This window comes from Anser anser (genome assembly GCF_964211835.1).
Source record: "Anser anser genome assembly, chromosome: 5".
In the NCBI taxonomy this organism is placed as follows: domain Eukaryota; kingdom Metazoa; phylum Chordata; class Aves; order Anseriformes; family Anatidae; genus Anser; species Anser anser.
In genome coordinates, this window is record NC_139725.1 from 49,874,205 (window position 1) to 49,888,172 (window position 13,968).

Below are 13,968 nucleotides of genomic sequence, written 5' to 3' on the forward strand. Positions count from 1 at the left end.
TTAAAAAAACAAAAGGCAGATTAATTTCTGATAGAATGGATTTCGTTTCACTACACAAACCTTCACGTTTAAAGTTTCTCTAGTCAGGTTCTGAACAGCAGCAAGATAAGTGTCGTACTGTTTGGAAAATATATTAATGGCAAACTTTTGAGAGACAAAGACAAATCTATATGGCTGTACACAGAGTACCTACACACCAAGGTTTAGCAGTTTTCTGCAGTTATTCCTAACTTTTGGGCTATGTCTTCAGAGGAAATGAAGTATTTAAATACCTTACTAATTATTTTAAAAAGTTTGTATCTAGTCAACATATATGCTCCTACTAACTGCTCTGAAAATGACTACTGAAATTTATCTACTGGCTATTGCTCTTGTTCCCTGCTGCAAACACGACACAGATTCTTAGTTTATCTTAACAATTCCCTCTCATCAATACAACTTCAACATTTGGCTCTCCTTGCACCTAATTGGAACTCCAGAAAGTTTTTTTGGAAGAGCTTCTATTCAAAGTTTTCCACTAGTGGGAACCTGCCAAGGAAATTCATTTTGAAGTTGTGAATTTTTGGACACGTTGCTTTGGTTGAGTCCTTGGAATCCCTCCTTTGTTTTGCTTTGCTTCACTTTTAACAACCTAGCCAAAAAACTGTTCTGCCACCTTTCCAGGAGTCGTAACATTATATAAGCAATGATGGAAAATTTGTTTGCTTTTAAGAATGAATAGGTAAAAAATGAAACTCACCTCTGAGCAGTTTATACAAAGATGGTTTTCCTGCAGAGCAAAGAGCACAAGACTTCCCTTCTCCCAGCTTCTGCTCAGGCTGCTGGCGAGGCTGTCTTCCTCCAGCTGTGAGCGAGGCTGTCGGTGAAACAGTGCAGGGAAGGAGGAGGAGATTATGTTCCAGCTCCTGTGCTCTTTATAGTACAACTGCAAAGGAGTCGAGTCAGCCAGCCCAGCCCTCTCCTCCCGCACCCACTCATTCATAAATGAAAGAGATGACAGTGCCAGAAGCAGACACTGAACACAGAGATGGGAACGCACACGGAGCTGCTCACGCCCCTACCTACCACCGCCGGCACAACCGGCAGACACACCGCGCTGCAACCACGGCAGCTGGTGCAAAACGGCTGCTGCGTGCAACTTATCTGAACACACACAGATGCTGCCTTGTGCAGGCTGTGTACTCTCACAGAGTACACAGAGCGTTACAAAGTATACAGAGCATCAGCGCTGTTATTAGTTTTATTTACAGTAAGTTGTTCCTAGTTCTCACTGAGATCAGACCTTCGTTACGTCCAAACACAGCCCAAGCTGAACTCTGCACAAGGGAGCTGCTGCTCTGAATGTGCAAGAGCAAGGTCTGGGAGGGTGCTTTTCCTTCCTGTTGCACAGCAAGAGACTGGGGCATAAACAAACTATATGGTTTGTCCAAGGTCAATGAGGAAGACTGCAGCAGATGCAGAAGCTGGCGTGCTGCTGACTTGCACTGCTGCTCTTATTCCTGCAGCAGAGAAAGCTGCCCCTCAGACTGTGTATTAACCTGTCCATCACTCACGCTGAAAGGCACTACTATAAAAACAGATAAGGAATTACATCACTGAGGCTGGAAACAAAAAGCTTTTTCCCAGATCAGGCCATGAACTGATGCGTAACTCACCTGATGCAGCGCTCTCCTGTGCTGCTGTAAGGACACTGGTGACTCCGTGTGCTCAGGACAGCACCTGATGAGTTCTGACTGCTCGCTGCGTGGGGGCGACAGTGCCCCAGGGGTGGCCAGGGACCAGAAGGCAGGAAACAGGAGTCTCGTGTTGGGTAGTCCAAAACAAGAAAATGGGTTCTCTGTTTCTATCCTGGTGGAAAGCACAGAAGAACGTAAGCAGGGAAACTTTAAAAAAAAAAGAGGAAAAAACAAGGATACAATGGCAATTACAAGACTTGGAAATATTCCAGGAGTACCCATGGCTAACGTCAGAGCCAGCATCAAAAATAACTCCTTGTTCCAAACACAGGCAAAGGGCCCTTCAGGTATGACAGGCTACCAGATGGCAGAAACCTTCCTCTGCCAGGGCCTCTGCCAGAGCAGAGAGCTAAAATTATCTGCAGGGTTAAGGGGCCTCCGAGAGTTTTTGAGGAGGGATACAGCAGAAAAATTACAAAGTTCTTGAACATGACCTGAAAAGGCTGCAAAAAGCACCGAACAGTCCTTTGCAGGCTCGCTCTGCAGCTTGGAGGATGGCAGAGATGCAGACAGCATACCGGGCTGAACGGGCCACGCACGGGCCCCTGGGAACACGGCCAGAGACTGATCACCTGTGCAGTGTTAAAGAACACAAAGACTTAGTATCAAATTCATCGGCACTTTCAGAGCTCTCCCCCACCTGCATTTAGACTTAAGAAAATCATACAGATTGGGACCTTTCAGGAAGCAAAGCAAAACTTTTGTTTTAGTGCCTTCTAATGCACACTTACATACCCTTAGATATTGCAGCTCTTTTATTAGTCTTAAAGGACTTATAATGGATGATATTAAGAAAATGAAGTGCAGTTACTTCCTTAGCAATGGGCGTGCTACTCTTCAGCAAAGAAGCAAGAGGGTGTTATACCGGACTACTTGCCTCTCCTCAGAGCCTGCTGGGGCAGAGATCGCTTGTTGAGCATCCAGGTCTTGATGGTGGCTGTAGGTAAATCACTTCCACCTCCTGCAGGCTCCAGGCTGCAAGTCTGGAAAAACAAGTCTTGAAAAGACCCCTAGACAGGGATTACCCCCTTTGGGTGCCTTGGAAAGCAGAGACACCATTGGCGTCACTGTCGGCGGCATCTCTTTTCTAGTTCCCACCTGGGATGCCGTTCTCAGTCACACAGAAGTGCAAACGTTTTCAAAGATATGTTAGACGGATGTTTGATACATACAGGTGCACAGAACATCCAGACAGCAGAGCCTTGGCCACCAGACACAATACATGTCCGTTACAGTGAGCTTAAAAGGCAACACTTGATCAGCTCACCTGGTAATCAGGCCTTGCAAGTGGGGCAGCAAACCTCCTTTTCCTAAAATTAGAGCAAAATAAACTCCAGAAAAATCTTGGTTTGCTTTTCTTTCATCCAGCCATTATGTTTTGCTTCTCTCAGCATGTAGATGGTGTAAAACAGATTGCTGAAGTTAAGGGGTTTGGTGTCTCTGGTCATCTCCTTCTCTGTTACTTCCTGGGAGGCAGAACACAGGCTCCAGCACACACACACAGCAACTGCACTTTGGGATCTATTTAAAACTCTAAAAATGAAAAGAAATGACTGTTCCTGTAGCCTTTTATCTCTATAAATTATACAGCAGCTATTAAAGCTGACAAATCGCTAGTATTTGGTGCAAGTGGCAATTTTTGCTTTTTGCTTGCTTTGATCAAATAATTTTAATGTTTCTGATGATTAAATAAGTCCACTGAATTGAATAACTCTTGGCTTGCGTATGTGTTACAACCAGAGGCAGCAGGCTTCAAAAATAATGGAGCTACAACGTACAATAAATGTCAGAGATATCATAAAAAACGCATCGAGAAGGTCAGTGAGACCACTTCTATCTCTGAGGCATGAACAGAGGAAAAAGTGGACCGTCACTAGAGGCCTTGCAGAGGGGTCTGTTGGAGTGCTGGGCAACCACCAGCAGCATGAAGCTCCGCCAAGCAAAATGCCGGGTGCCGCACCTGGGCCGGGGCAGTGGGATTTCGTTACCGTGAGGGTGGCCAAACGCTGGAAGAGGCTTCCTAGAGAGGTGGTTGGTGCCCCATGCCAGAGGCATTTGGAAAATGCCCTCGTCTGCTTTAGCTCTTGGTTAGCCCTGAAGCGGTCAGGCAGATGGACCAGATGATCTCTGTAGGTCCCTTCCAACAGAACTGTTCTATTTTAGCTTCTCTTTAGCTTTAGCTTGTTCTCGTAAATTACCACTGAGGAACACTCTGCCTCTCCTCTGGAAATGTCTTATTTGCCTGTCTGGGCTTACTCTTAAAAGGCTTGCACTGATATCAAAATCTTAATCTTCCATGTTTCTCATGCATTTAGTGTTCTTCTGTGAATGGACACGAAAAACAAGCTATTCCTACCTTTCTCTATGTTACTTATTTAGATGTCTAAGGATTAATCATGCTCTTAGACTTTTCTTTCATAGACTAAACAACCCCATTCTTCACAGGCCAGGTTTTCCAGACCTCTTCTGACTCACCCTGGTCTTGTTTCCAGCCACCAGCATCCTTCTCTGAGTGTGTGCCGGTGGAGGCCCCTTCTGACAGAGCCGGCTCCATTTTATCCCAGTTACCTCACCTGTGCTTTGCCTTCAAGGGCCAACATTCCACTGCAAGTTTGATTTAAATCCTCTCAAGCACCCATTTCTATGACAATAGGAGGGAAAATAGAGGAGGCCTTTCCCCCTCTCAGAGTGCTAATCCACAGGTACCATTTTGCTAAATCCATCCCTCTCTCACAGTGCCAATCCATTTTGCGTAGCTGAGAAACAAGGACTTGCTACTGCTCTTCTTTCTGTCCTGGAACTGTCCCTGGAGCCTTTGCAGGCCCAGCTCTGAGCTGCTGAGGGGTGGCTACACAAGGCAGAGCTGCGCGTCAGCCGCCTGCGCAAGTGGGAACAACACTGCATATTTAGCTGCAGCCCACACGTTTCACTTTATCTGTCCTCCTTCTATTTTCTTTTGTTTCTCTTCTTGCCCCATTCTTTACTGCATCACACGTTATTTTTAACTTTTCCTACAGGTCTCAGTTTTCACTTTGAAAATTCCTGCAGGGCAGATGCACAGCCCCGTGGTGTGCACTCCAGCTGCTTGGGGAGGATGCAACCATCTATCCCCAGAATGTGCCCCACGTGGTGATCTCAGCTCCAAGAGTTCCCAGTGGAAAATGCCATAGCCCAGCACACATCTCACAAACACCAAATAAGCTCCATCATTTAGGCCCTTCTTCTAGCTCCTAAAGGGGCCTCAGATCTCTCCCCTTGCCACTGTGCCAGCAGCTGTCCGTCGGGTAGGACCTGCTCTCCTCCCTCTCAACATCTGGCTTCAAGGGATCCCCTAGCTTCCTTTTGGAAGTCTGTGGGCAGATGAAATATTCAGTAAGCAGCTGGGACAAGTCTCACAATTGCTAGCCCTCGTTCTTGTAGGGGACTTCAACTTACCAGATGCCTGCTGGAAATACAACACAGCAGAGAGGAAACAGTCTGAGGTTTCTGGAGTGTGTAGAAGGTAACTTCCTGACACAGCTGGTGGGTGAGCCAACAATGGACGGTGCCCTGCCGGACCTTTTGCTTGAGAACAGAGAAGGACTCGTGGGTGATGTGGAGGCTGGAGGCCACCTCGGGCACAGTGATCATGAAATAATAGGTTTTGATTCTTGTAAAAGTAAGGAGTGGGGTTAGCAGAACTGCCACCTTGGACTTCTGGAGGGCAGACTTGGTCCTGTGTAGGAGATGGGTTGGTGGAGTCCCTTGGGAGGCAGTCCTGAAGAACAAGGGAGTCCAGGAAGGCTGGGCACTCTTCTAGAAGGAAATCTTGAAGCCGCAGGAGCAGGCTGCCCCACGTGCCAAAAGATAAGCCAGTGGGGAAGGAAACAGCCTGGCTGAACAGAGAACTCAGAAGAAACTCAGGAATAAGAGGGTTTATGACCTTTGGAAGAAGGAGCAGGCCACTCAAGAGGAGTATGAAGGTGTCATGAGGCTGTGAAGAGGGAAAATTAGAAGGGCCAAAGCCCAGATAGAGCTTTATCTGGCTACTGCCATTAAAAAAAATAAAAAATGCTTCTATAAATACATTAACAACAAAAAGAGGATTGAGGAGAATCTCTGTCCTTTATTGGATATGAGGGGAGACAAGGTGATGAAGAAAGAGGAAAAGGCTGAGGTACTTTCTGCCTTCTTTGCCTCAGTCTTTAGCTGCAAGACCAGTTGTTCGTTGGGTACCCAGTCCCCCGGTAGATAGGGACAGGGAGCAGAATGAAGCCCTCATAATCCAAGAGGAAATGGTTGGTGACCTGCTACACCACTTAGACGTACACAAATCTATGGGGCCAGATGGGATCCACACAAGGGTACTGAGGGAGCTGGCAGAAGTGCTCGCCAAGCCACTTTGTTATTTATCAGCAGTCCTGCCTATCCAGGAAGGTCCCAGCTGACTGGTGGCTAACAAATGTGATGCCCATCTACAAACAGGGCCAGACAGAGGACTTGGAAAACTACAGGCCTGTCAGTCTGACTTCAGTGACAGGGAAAGGTTATGAAGCAGATCATCCTGAGTACCATCACACAGCACGTAATAGGCAACTAGGTGATCAGGCCCAGCGTGGATCCCAGCGTGGATTTACAAGTGGTAGGTCCTGCTTGATGAACCTTATCTCTTTCTATGACAAGGTGACCTGCCTAGTGGATGAAGGAAAGGCTGTGGATGTGCTCTACCTAGACTTTAGTAAAGTTTTTGACACTGTTTCCCAGTGTTCTCCTGAAGAAGCTGGCTGCTCATGGCTTGGATGGGTGTATGATTTGCTGAGTGAAAAAATGGCTGGGTGGTGAGGCCCAAAGGGTTGTTGTGAAAGGAGTTAAATCCAGTTGGAGGCCGGTCACAAGTGGTGTATCCCAGGGCTCAGTACTGGGCCCAGTTCTCTTTAATATCTCTCTATCAGTGATCTGGACAAGGGATTAATTGCACCCTCAGTAAGTCCACAGATGACACCAAGTTGGGCAGCAGTGTTGGTCTGCTCAAGGGTAGGAGGCTCTGCAGAGGGATCTGGATAGGCTGGACTGATGGGTTGAGACACACTGTATGAGGTTCTGCAAGGCCAGCTGCTGGGTCCTGCACTTGGGGCACAACAACCTCATGCAACGCTACAGGCTGCAGGAAGAGTGGCTGGAAAGCTGCCCAGCAGAAAGGGACGTGGGGGTATTGGTTGATAGCTGGCTGAATGAGCCAGCAGTGTGCTCAGGTGGCCAAGAAGGCCAACAGCATCCTGCTTGTATCAGAAATATCATGGCCAGCAGGACCAGGGAGGTGATTGTCCCCCTGTACGCAGCTCTGGTGAGGCCGCACCTCGAGTACTGTGTGCAGTTTTGGGCCCCTCGCTACAAGAAGGACATCGAGGTGCTCGAGCAAGTCCAGAGAAGGGCAACGAAGCTGGTGAGGGGTCTAGAGAACAAGTCTTATGATGAGTGGCTGAGGGAGCTGGGGTTGTTTAGCCTAGAGAAAAGGAGGCTCAGGGGCGACCTTATCACTCTCTACAACTGCCTCAAAGGAGATTTTAGCAGGGCGGAGGTCAGTTTCTTTTCCCAAGCAACAAGTGATAGGACAAGAGGAAATGGTCTCAAGTTGTACCGGGGAGGCTTAGGTTGGATATTAGGAAAAAATTCTACATTGAAAGCGTTGTGAGGCATTGGAACAGGCTGCCCAGGGAAGTGGTTGAGTCACCATCCCTGGAGGTATTTAAAAGATGTGTAGATGTGGGGCTTGGTAGACTTGGCAGTACTAGGTTAATGGTTGGACTTGATGATCTTACAGGTCTTCTCTAATTTAAATCATTCTATGACTGTAAGAATGAGGTGACATGAAACTCAACATTGGCATCCAGAGAGTTCTGCCTGTTCCTGTTCACAGCAGTGAACACCACAAAGGCATAAACACAAAGAAAACTAAGAACGCAGGAGTTTCTATGTAAAGACTATCAGAACAAATAAAAAGTTTTATCAAAATCTAGGAGACAGGTAGTGAAATCATTTATAGACATCACAGCTGCTCCAGAGTCCAAGCTGGAGCATTTATTCTTCCTATCTGTAGAGAGGCTGAATTCATCCTTTCTCCAGCTCTTATGCTATTAAAGACACACTGGCTTTGATGTGTGACCTTGCAATTACTGACTTTGTGAGGGACCCAGTGGATGATTGTGGATATACTGGAGTAACCAGCTCATCCCACCTCAAACGCACGTGTGAACGTTCATTCAGATATGGAAAAGAAAGTTGGTAGCAAGTAAGAGGAGTTGTTCAAGATGGAGAGCCACATGGACTTGAACTGTGCTGCTGCTCTTCCTCCTATTAGCACAGATCTGGGATTTTTAGCTTGAGGAGAACTGTGGTCATAAGGTGGCCCATCTGCCCACGCCTCAATGCCGTGGGGAATACAGGGCCTGAATGTTCTTGAACCAATACTTCAAGGGCAGAAAAAGTCCTTGGTCTTCAGTAACTACAGTAGGCAGTCAAAGTATGAATGCACACAGTACTCCAGATACTGGCTTTTCCCTCTCTGAAAAAACATTGCTACAAAGAGATAACACTAAAAACAACAGACCGGGGTCACTAATTAGCTTATTTTTTGCTTTTCATCTCATATTCAGTTTTAGATTTGCTTGAGAGTATTCTGTCTTCTTCCAGCCTCTAACAGGTTAAATCTTCTAAACACAGTGAGCAACATTTCTCTTGATTTTGGTTACAAAACTAAGTGGGTGAAATTTGATCCAAATAAAGTCCTGTTAGTATCCACTATGATTTACTTGCCAGATTATATAACAAGAGAACAAGCACGTGTTCACAGGGGCTCCTTGTATAGGACAGGGTGGGAGACTGAAGGGAATTCAGGATCTTCCAAATGGGGCTCTGTTCCCATTGATATGGCTGGTTAAATAAACAAGGAAAAGACTCCTTGTTCATGGGAGCTGCGTGTGGATAATAGGACTGAGCTTCAGGAATTCAAAGCTTTTTTTCAATTAAAGAAGCCAAAATAAGCAAGGAAGGAAATTCTAAAACAATGAAAATTATGTGGAAAATCATATCGTTAAAATACTTAAGACTAAATAGAAACAATATTGCCTCAATAGGCAAAAAGTGATATGGACCTTCTTAAATGCATTTATCATCCCATTAGTTGTTTTTTTTTTTAAGAGCTAACAAATTCTCATAGAATTTTAAACATCAAAGACAACTGCTGACCCTAAAATGTCTACCAGACTAGCTCAAAAACTGTTGTAAGATTTTACATTGAAATCCTGCTACAGATAGTAGAATTCTATAGTCATCTTGACAAAGAAACTTTTGAAAGACATCTCTAGATAACTAAAAATAAGCAAATTTTGAAATTTGTAAACAAGTTGCAAAAAGAACTTGGCCCCAGACTTCATGCAAACATGCATCTTCTGAACTACAAATACCCACCGTGGTTTACAGCACATAGTGTATTTCCTGCCTCGAGACTTGGCTATTGTCACAAACACAGGACAAAAAAGAGCAATAAAAGTGAGCTACAGGAGGATGTTGGGAACAGATATGACGAGAAGGCTGTGAGTGCAGTGCATGCTAGAGCGGGATGTGAAGGAAGAAAGGCCCCTTGAATTGATGTCACTGGAGTATTTGGGCAAAAAAAGAATGAAGCAGTACAGAGTGGGCAATGTTCGAGACAGCAGTTGACAGAGAAATAGCTAAGAAGGCATCAGAAAGCACTGAGAACAGGAACTGAGGTAGGATCAGGAATAAATATCGCCTTCAGGTCTTGAGAATGTGACTGCCTAAGAAAGTCTGGCGAGGGTGGAGAAATACAGAAAGACAACAGCAAGAAAAGGTGGCAAAAAGGTGAAAGCTGGCTGACAGATGACTAACACCTTTAGCAACGAAGAGAAAAGCTGAAGCTAGACCTGTAAGAAGACAGGTTACAAAAAGTGAATTAAGGGTTAGGAAATAGTTAAAGATAATGCTGGTTGAAGAACAGAAAGGTCTCTAGTGTTGGAGAAGAAAAGCCATGAAGGAAGTAAAGTTGTTGTAGATAAGACGGGCTTGGCCAGCTTGCAGTAGCTGGTTGCGCTGTCTGAGCTGCAGGACAGAATCTAGCAAGAGGGCTCCTTTGTTTGCACATTTCATGCAAAGAGTTTCCTGCTAGCACTCATGTGGTTGTTGTTGGCAGAAGTAGTTTTAAGGGCACGCAAAACCATTAAAAAAATAATGTTCCCCATCAGACAGACATTTCCCACTTCCTTTAAGCCCCTGCTATCCAGGTGCAAGTAAATACTATGAGGAAACATAAGCAAGAAAAAGTAGGAACTGCAGAGATCCTTGTCAATGAAGGTACCGAGGCTGCACTCTGCGGCGTACATACCAGTGCCTTCATCGGATACTGATTTAATGCTGTTTTGCCCAGAATTATCTAAAACTAGTCTGCACAGTGGAACAACAACTTCAGTAGAGAGCTGGAAAGCCTAATGCAAATGGAGCACCTAAGCTGTACAGTTCTTCCCGTACACAATGCTGATAATACAGCTCTCTAAAGCATTCTGCCCTCTTGCCTCATTTACTTATGGACAAAAAGGCTATGAATGGATTCAAGCAACCGAGGAAATTGAAGGTTACCAACCTTATCTTAATTTTAGTTAAATACCAACTAAGCCAACACATGGGCTATCCCACGTGGCTTGTGCCTGCCTATTTCTCCACTTGCCTTTTGCACTGCTTTGAGCAAGCAATCCTTCTTCAGATAAAATTTCAGTTCTAAAAAGAAAGTTCTCAAGATTTTCTCGTCACAGTCATTTCCCTGATTCTCAGTGTTTCTTCTACTTTCACTCACAGACAGCCAGAAGGGTCCTACAGGAACACTCTCAAACTGATGGGAAGTTTTCTGTCTCTGTAGAAGGTTGAGGTGCTGCAGCTGAATGTCCCTGGGCAACCAGTGGCTCTGAAACACATGCATCTATGGATTAGGTATTTTATGGGCTCTCAGCACACACACAAGCAAATTTCAGGCTTTGGATAACTAGAGTTAAAAAAAAAAAAAAAAGCCTCTTTCAAATTTGCAAGGAAGCATTTTTCATGGGTTTAAGAAGAAGGGGATAATTTTGGCTGGAGATATTTAAAGCAGCAAGGAAACATAGCCTTTCACATCCCATAACCTTTAAAACTCTCTGCAGAATGGTAAAACAATCAGGCTAGAAGCACTACAAAATGCTCACTTCAGTCTTCCCAGACAAACTTTCCTATTTCTTGTGGAAAACTCCCTCATCCCTCCAATGCAAGTCTCTCGAGACTCCTCAGCAGTCCTTCAGGGAGCTGTGCTTCCCCATCTGGAATATCCTTCTTCAACTCTCATGCTCTTCCTTAGCAGTGTGTTCCCAAACACACACTATGCTCTTCTTGCCACTAATCTGTCTTACACTTCTAGAGCATACCAACTACTGAACAAAGTGGGTAAGGTGATCCTTGATTTGCAAATTTCTGGGCTTTTCACAGGGAGAGGTGCCCACTGTTCCCCGTGAGGTAGCCCAGCTCCATCCTGGCTCTGAAAATAGCCAGTGTCTGATGTTGCAGAATAAGGGGAGCCTCTTAGAAGTCACCTAATGTTTTTTGTTGTTATTTTTATTCTTAAATTTATTTTTTTATTTTTTTAAAGCAGAGGATGTTTAGTTCTCCCATAAACTATTTCATACCATAAATCAAAAGCATTAAAGCATCATGATATTAGACTGATCTGTTTGATTCCACAATAGCCTGCAGCAATGAGTTCCACTAATAGCTTTACTTTCCTTTTTCTTTCAGATTACCACAGGATATCCCTTTGTGCAATACACGCTTTTCACAGGCTAATGCCAACGCTTACTCTTTCTCATTCTGGTATGTAAGAACACACACACTACATACTTTGGCATAACCTCAGCATCAGAGCCACATAATCCTCACTTCTAATCTTTCAATAAAAATATGCAAGTATTTTAACTAGAGCTGATCATCAGAACCACATCTGGGAATAATACAGTGAGCTGACATTAGTTTCCATAGCATTTGGTATTTTGTTTTGGACATGTTTTAAGTTCCTAGCTTCTGTGGAATAACCACGTTCTCATTCTCCCGTTCTCAGCAGAAATCTATTCCCTCCCCCAACCAAAAAAAAAAAGAAAAAAAAAAGAGAGAAAAAGAGAGAAAAGGAAAGAACAAAGATGAGATGAGAAGATGAGACGTCAATAAACTCTTCCTTCCACTGACTGAGCAGGGGTACGCACAGATACCCAGCCACCATTCCCCACTTAGCCATATTATTCCTTAACAGGATTCTTCACTATCTTCTAAATCTGCACTAACCTCAGCTTTGTGTCACACTTCATCAGCTCATAGTTCACTGTCTTTAGGGCCCACATTAGCCTTCTAAAGGCTCTCCCATTCAATAACCTTTTAAATAGCAGCTCTCTGCTGTCTACTGTTCCCTTTACATTTGGAAAAATCCTTTTGACTGGAAAAAGGTCATTTACTTTTCCAGAACTTCTCCTGGTCACCTTAAACTCCTGCCTGCCAACACTTTCTTAAATCATAGTAATTTTTCTCACCATTTTCCAGCTGATGCCATTCTCTCTTAGTTCTCATGACAGCCCCTAATACCAGCGTTAAAGATGGATCTTCATAGCACAGTCTATTCCTCCAGTGTAGCAACCCTTCATAATGAGAAATTAATCTGTTATTTTTAGAAACGGAACTATTTCACATTGCATTGTTAGGCTAGGTTAATTCTGCCTGGCATTGGTGATTTGTAGTAATGTAATGTTCCCAAGTTTTCCGCCTTGAGCATCTCCAGTGCTGCCAGGCAGGACCTGATATCCCACAACTCTGATGGGAAGAGAGGCAATTTTTTTCATGAAACTTACATTTTTAAAAAATTTTTCATCTAAAAATTCAAAACCACAATTCAAATGCTTTCATTGCAGCTGCGTTCAGGCTTTTACACTACAAGGTTTTGTTAAATGGTTGTGAAGGGGACAAGAGATTAGCATCCAGGTTATAGGTTATTTCACAGGAACCAACAATTTCTGCAACATTTCTTCCATGCCCTGTCAAGTCATTCACCTTTGGCTGAACTTTTAATATGCCCCCAAACATCTGGATGATCAGAAATGATTTCTAACCTCATGGCTTACAGTGGTATGTCATTTTTCTAAATAAAGTACTCTTTAGCCATTTTCACAGTAGATTCCATTACTTCTCTTCTGGCAATTTCATGCTCATAGAATCACAGAACGGTTTGGGGTGGAAGGGACCATCTAATTCCAACCCCCCTGCCATGGGCGGGGACGCCTTCCCAATTAACTGAAATCAGAGAAGCTGTTCCCTTCACCATTAGATCCTAAGTTTGTGGAACAGCTGAAGAACATCTGATAGGAAGAAGGTTTCCATGACAAGGTTTCACTGTAAAAGATCCAACTTCAGATTTCTTGATAAGGAGATACTCCGTCACTGCAGAATATGTGATTCCCCACAAGTACTTTGCACAGCAGCTGTTTCTTGTACTTCAAGCAAATACTGTTGTCACGTGCAGTGTGCTATTTGTTTCCTCACATTAAACAAATTTGCTGATTTCAGTTTGAACACACTGCAGAGAAGGGGCTATTGCCAACAGCACAGGCCCTGGCCTTCTCAGAAACCTATCTGCTGTTGGCTGCCTATCTGGGTGGGATCCCCTCCAAAAATCTGTCCATTAATAGAAAACAAGATCTCCAGGATCCACAAGCCACATATATGAACTGAGATACTCCACTACTGGACAACATTATTGAATTGTTACACCCAGAACCATTCACAGCATTATTTAGCAGCAAACTGCAGCAAGCAGGCCCGGCCCAGCCAGTCAGGAAGTGTCAGCCTCCTCCAGCACTCGGCCCTGTGGGGCTGGGACACCTGGTGTGCTCAGTATGGGGCTCTGGTGCTCCAATTCCCTGAGGCTCAGCACACCCCATAGTCACTATTTCATGATTGTTCCCCCTTTTCTTCTTGAAGGAAGAAGCCTGAGGTGGCTCTGGCAGCTCTACCCCTTCCACTTCTCCCTCCCACAGAAACCTCTCCTGGCAGCTCCCGCCACCTCACACCACACAGCCTGCTCCTCCAGGATGATCTCCTGATCACGCTCTAACACAACCAACTTCTCTCCCACATTAGCTTTGACATAGAAACACCCATTTATCCCACCAGGAAAGCA

The 13,968-nt window shown here is 44.7% G+C and overlaps 1 protein-coding gene across 3 annotated transcripts in view; it reads right to left on the reverse strand.

Moving 5' to 3' along the window:
• The window catches only part of GPR68 (G protein-coupled receptor 68), a 38,029-nt gene that overhangs the window by 23,064 nt on the left and 997 nt on the right, over positions 1–13,968 (reverse strand). For 2 of the 3 annotated variants that reach the window (XR_014585279.1, XM_083838866.1), the window contains exons 3-6: positions 10,582–10,689; positions 2,614–2,719; positions 1,656–2,308; positions 740–856 (exon numbers count right to left, since the gene is read on the reverse strand). The gene's annotated coding sequence lies outside the window, so the exon portion shown is untranslated. Of the gene's footprint in view, positions 1–739; positions 857–1,655; positions 2,309–2,613; positions 3,270–10,455; positions 12,434–13,968 lie in introns of all 3 variants that reach the window. The other variant, XM_083838865.1, reaches the window with a different exon arrangement.